The sequence below is a fragment of the Nicotiana tabacum genome, chromosome 3 (genome assembly GCF_000715075.1).
Source record: "Nicotiana tabacum cultivar K326 chromosome 3, ASM71507v2, whole genome shotgun sequence".
NCBI classification, from domain to species: domain Eukaryota; kingdom Viridiplantae; phylum Streptophyta; class Magnoliopsida; order Solanales; family Solanaceae; genus Nicotiana; species Nicotiana tabacum.
In genome coordinates, this window is record NC_134082.1 from 45,700,810 (window position 1) to 45,706,616 (window position 5,807).

The window sequence follows — 5,807 nt, forward strand, 5'->3', positions numbered from 1 at the left end:
ATAAAGGTTTTTGTGTTCTCTTTTTATGTTGTATTGAGACATTATTATTGTGTTAATCCAACATATGTTGGTGCTGTGGTATTAAACTTTGAGAAAAAGAATTTCCCGTTGCTTTGGGCAACAAGCGCAACTTATTTTCTATTTGAACTACACATAGAAATGATTACAACGTCTATGTATAGTATAGAGTACTTATTAGATCTAGTTTATCTTGAACAGATGCTGTAAATTTGAGTAAAAACCTTAAGTAAAATAACTTTAAAATGTTTTGGATTCAAAAATCAAATTTTTGAATCTTTGGTTTTGACAAGTTATAATCACGTAATGATCCTATACCAATCAATCTTTCTTCCTTGTTTATTTTTTTATTGGCGTGGCAAACTCTCACAAAAATAAACTTTTTAAATTTATTCCTTCTGCACTGGTTTAGGTAAAACATTAATGGATTTGGATTATGCTAAAAAATAATTGGTGTATGTCGTGGTTAACAGAAAAAGAAAAAAGGCAAAAAATAAAATAAAAATAAAGGCAATAATTAAAGGTCCTCAAATTAAAAACCATACCGACAAAAACTTTCCTCTAGAAATATAAAGTAGTCTCCTTTTTTTTAAAAAAAAAAATCAGATAGTGAAAGATAAAGGCAGAAAGGCAAAAGTTGGAAAGGCATTCAACAATGCATGCTAGAGAAAATTTTGGTCAAGGAAATGAATGGAGAGAGAAGTGGAGAGGGGAGTGAGAGAAAAGTGGGTTTTCTTTGCTTTCATGACTAATTATGTATATGAAATTCACTTATATTCATTCACAGTATAATTTACGTTATCAGGATAATTTAATTTGTATCATAACAAATGAGTTGCAGTATTTACTCATGTTACTAAATTATATTCACTTATTATGAATGAATATATAAATATTACTCTTTTAATTGATCTGATAATAATTAAACTCGTATATGGGTATTCAATAGTACTAAAGTCGTATATGGCTATTCATTATCTAAAACTTAACGTTCAACATTAGTTATTTTATTTTGTACTAACAAATAAGTTATAAAATTGCTTTTATCGAGATTCATACCCTTAACTTTATGCATTGATCTTAATGGAAAATTACATTTTTTTTTCTTTGACAAAGGTGACCAACTTTATCAATGAATCTTACTCATGAAAAAGCAGAAGAAGAGACCTCCACCCAACTTTGTTAGAAAAAGTTGCAAATATATTGACGCATGAAATGAGGAAGAATCATGATGTAGGTCTAAACAATATATTTTCCTTGCTTTACCTAATCAAAAACTTTGGTGGAATCTGTTCTTGTTGGTGTAGGAAAAGTTAAACAGGGATTTAGGACTTGATAGAAAAAGATTGGTGGAGGGGTCCGCGGTAGTGGTGGGGATATAATGACAGTTTTTGCCCTTTAAATATATGGTATTTAGTTAAAAATTTGTTAATTCAAAATTCGACGGTGTAGTACCACTTAGGCGGAAAAAAAACTATTTTTAACATAGAATTCTTCATTCTCAAGGCTCAATCGTAACTTTTGATTAAAGATGAAGAAATCCTAACCATTTTAGAATCTTCTATAAATATAATGATGGTCATAGTAGTTATTTTAGCTAATTAGATTATGGTATTTCCTTTTCTTTCGTGATTTCAAAATTTTGAACGTTTTTGTCTTGTAAGGAAAGTAGGCTAACGGTACATTTATATACATGGTAATAAACCGACCAGCCCAACCTTGACCTAAATATATATATATTCTCATTTCCAACTCCTTTCCTAGTATCTAAGTATTCCCTCTCCATAGCTATAAGTCTCCAAAGAGTAACGAGGAGAAAAGAAGAAATCTTGGTTATTTAGCCAGAACTGTGGAAAAAGTATTGATGAAGGATAGCTAGAATGCTGTGACAAAGATATGGCGGACGAATGAATGAATGAAGAAGGTGCAAAACTTGGATGTGCCTGGCTCCCTGTATGCCACACACTTTCACCAATCCGCGAGTTCTTTGATTGGCTGATCAGTGGGTGGCGTGCGAGGAGCCAAGCATACCACATTATATTCTTAATCCATCTTTCACCCTTATTCCTCCTCCGGTAAAAACTTATGTGGATATTTTTACCCTCTTCTCCCTATCTTTAATCTTTCCTTTTCTTTGATTTTCTCTTACAGTCTAGACATCGACACAAAATTAAGAGTTAGTGATATTCTTCAAATTAATAAGTATATATAATCTCATCATACGTATACTTTTGAGTATTTTTTTACATGTGTATATATGGTTAGAAGCAAAAGAACTAGATTTAATTAATTCACCACCAAATTAAAAGTCGCTCTAAAATTGCCTCGGCCATCACCATTGGTCCCACCTCACAATATTGACCATTAGTCCTTTTTATTTTTATTTTTTGTTATGCGATTATGGTGTGTTAATCTCTAATGTTATCTAGACTTCTACACTTGCACTTTTAAATTCAGGTAATTATCATTCAATGGCATAGGCAGGATTTTACGGAAGCGGTGTCAGGCGCAATTTGTCAATCGGGTTTGGATCAAGGAGTATGATGGGTTTAGAGTTTTATTTCATGCTCCGAATTATCATTTCCTTCTGGTGCATGCATTGCTTTGTCTACAAGTTATAGCCTCTCTCGTGTTGTATTATGTACTATAAACTTGCACGTAAACACGGTACGTTTGACGTATCATTGTTTGTATTGGCACAGAATAAAACTGAGGAGCTAAGAATGTTGCCAACACCAACATCTCTTGTTGAAGCAATTATAGCAGCTCTTGCACCCGTTAATTTTTGGCTTCTAACATTTCGAGTTTAGAATTGATCTCCTCACCTTTTTTCTATTGAATTTTCTTCAGTTTATGCATGCGTGAACATGTCAAAACAATGTATAGTTCTATCGTGTAACGATTTCTAATGCTTGATTTTTTATATCTATGTTTTCCTGTGCGAAATCCACATATTGGATTAATAGTATTAGCTTTTTGAATAATTAACAATAGCATTAAGAACGTAAGTTAATAGGCTGAAATTGTAATATTGACTATCGACCAGTTTGTCTTTCAAAATTCGATGCTCATTGTTTAAAGTTTTAAATTTGCTGATATGAGAATAAAATAAACATATATGTTGTGATAGTGAATAGCTAGTTGAGTTTCTTTATTTTTATAAAATGGTAATTCTTTTAAAGTTTATTCGGAAAATTCACTCACAAAAATTCTCTTCATTTAGTTTTTAATTATCGTCCTTGGCTCAACTCTCTTCCTCTCATCAGCTTTAGAATTTTCAGTTATATAATTTTTTTTGGATTTTTAAGTATGAAAACCATTTTTGTACGGAAGGTAAATGCTACAAATGTTAATTTTGAACTCATTTGTGAACACGCAAAATAAACTACTTCTATATTTTATTACTCATAATTCTAACATTAAGAACTTGCACGATCAACATATTAGCAATATTGAGGTATGGTCTTCGAGATGACAAAAATTTAAAAAGCTTAACCATGCAGTTTATGTACTAAGAATGGTTTAAAAAATGAGTTAGTCAAGATTCTTTCAGTTTTTGGTCAAATAATAAATAAAAAGGACCAGCATATAGCTTTTGGTTCCTTCATATCTAATATTCATAATTTGGAAACTGAAGCTGGAAAAGGTTTTTGGGGGGGATGTTATTTCTTGAAAGGAATATGATCTTTTCAATGGTTAATTAATTTGTAGAATGGAACTGTATCTATTATTCTAGTGACATGATGTTATAGTTCGTCTATTTCGAAGTTTCCCAAATTTTTTTCCATTAAGTTTTCCAGATGAGCATTTCAAAAGTTGGAGAAAAATGACACCTTGAAGGATTTTGGCTATTGTGTGTTTCAAGTTATACTTGTAAACTAGTGGACTTTCAACAGATTTCTTGATAATTATACCCTAAAAATTAAATGATATTTCAAATTATATAGATATATCTTAAAAAAAAAAAAAGGACCATCGTCTTATATAATAACCACTTGTAGCTAATTCTATGATTTATCAAGTAGTGTTAAATGTCTCCGATTATCAAACCTAGGCATAAGATTTGATGATAAAGGGTGTGTTTGGTATGAAGGAAAATATTTTCCGGAAAATGTTTTCCAATTTTTTCATGTTTGATTGGTTTACATGTTTTGGAAAACATTTTCCTCGTGAACTTATTTTCCTCCAATTGGAGGAAAATATTTTCCCTATCAAGAGAAGAGAATATTTTCCTAAACTCTTTTCCAACCTTCCCTCCATTCCCCATCCCTGTCAACCCATACCAACCCACCCCCACACCCCACCCCAACTCCACTTGCCCCAACCCACCCTCGCCTCACCCCCACTCCTCCCCCACTTAAATAAAAATATTATTTATACTGTAGTACTTTCCGGAAAAAAAATTCACTCACCAACCAGACAAGAGAAAATAAGTGATAAAACCACTTATTTTTCATGAAAATATTTTCGATGATAACTTTTTCCTCCGTACCAAACACATCCAAAGTGATCATTACAAAAAGTTTTCTCTATTTTATCACAAGTTGTTTTTAGCAAATACAAACTGATGCTGCAAACGAATATACATTGTTAACAATCCCTTAAACTTTGACGAAAAGATTTTATGAATTTCTGCTACATTTATGTTTAGACTCAAACAATCAGACTTGTATTGAATGCAGTTATTTGCGTGTGGTAAACACTAGAAGTGGAAGGAAAGAAGATTAGGTAAAATTTAGCTTCTGACTAGTTGATTGGAGAAGGGTAGATGAGACTTGGTCATACTAGTATATATAGCTACTTAATCTCTATATACTTTATATCAAGCGCAAGTTGGTTCCAAAATATAAGCAGTTGTTATTATTACCGGCAATTTGGCTTTGGTGCCTTAGTAGAGGTGTGCTTCACCTTAGTGAGAATGGGACCTGGAGGGCCGCCAGGGTGGGGACCACCTCAAGGTCCGGGAGGCCAACCAATGCCTGGACCTGGAGGGCCGCCAGGGTGGGGTCCTCCTCAAGGTCCAGGAGCCCAACCGATGCCTGCACCTAGAGGGCCGCCTGGATGGGGTCCCCCTCAAGGTCCAGTAGGACCCGCCGGTTTCGTTGGTAGTTTTTGCAACTTTATAGGCTCTTGGTAAAATGTTCTATAAACTCTGTTTTTTCACCTTAATTTTAGACTTCTTCTAATATCTGTTAGTTATGAACGCAAAAAAAGAAAGAAAAGGAAAACAGAACTTTTTAGGTCGATTAATTTTGCCTCTAAGTTCTATATATAATTTTTTTCCCCATTTTATTATTTAAGCTTGATTCAGTTGTTATGACATTTACCTTAAACTTGATATTTGCTATTCTACAGCCTGAGCTTGTTTTGCTGCTGCTGGTTATTACAAGACTGTTTTGGACGCCCAATGGGCCCACCCGGGCCTACAGGACCTTATGGACCACCTCCACCATGATCCAATTGCTTGATCCAAAACAGGAGAAATAAAATGGTCGAAAGTTTAGAGTTGTGATTATAGTTGTTTCCTTCTATTGGAGCAAGCTCTCCTTTTTGCCTCTTGTGGTCTTCCACATGTATAATTCTCCAAATTCTCTAATATTAAGTAGTAGCTATTTTGACTCACCCTGTAAAAAGTTGATTTTCATAAAGACATTTGTTATTAGAACCACACCAAATAATTGAAATAACAACTTTATAGCAACTTCATATTTTAGATGCCATATGATAGTTGCCTAAAAGGTACTCAAATGCAAGAGAGAATTCAAAGAAAGCCAAGAGACAGCAGAAAA

The 5,807-nt window shown here is 33.3% G+C and overlaps 1 long non-coding RNA gene across 2 annotated transcripts; it reads left to right on the forward strand.

Annotated features, from left to right (window-relative positions):
- Positions 1-1,468: 1,468 nt before the first annotated feature.
- Positions 1,469-5,640, forward strand: LOC107828526 (uncharacterized). 2 transcript variants are annotated; one of them, XR_001657748.2, is made up of 3 exons: positions 1,469-2,093; positions 2,476-5,151; positions 5,374-5,640. It is a non-coding gene; the product is annotated as an uncharacterized LOC107828526 (long non-coding RNA). The 2 variants fall into 2 exon arrangements; XR_012707499.1 differs by having other exon boundaries at positions 1,469-5,151.
- The last annotated feature ends 167 nt before the right edge of the window (positions 5,641-5,807 follow it).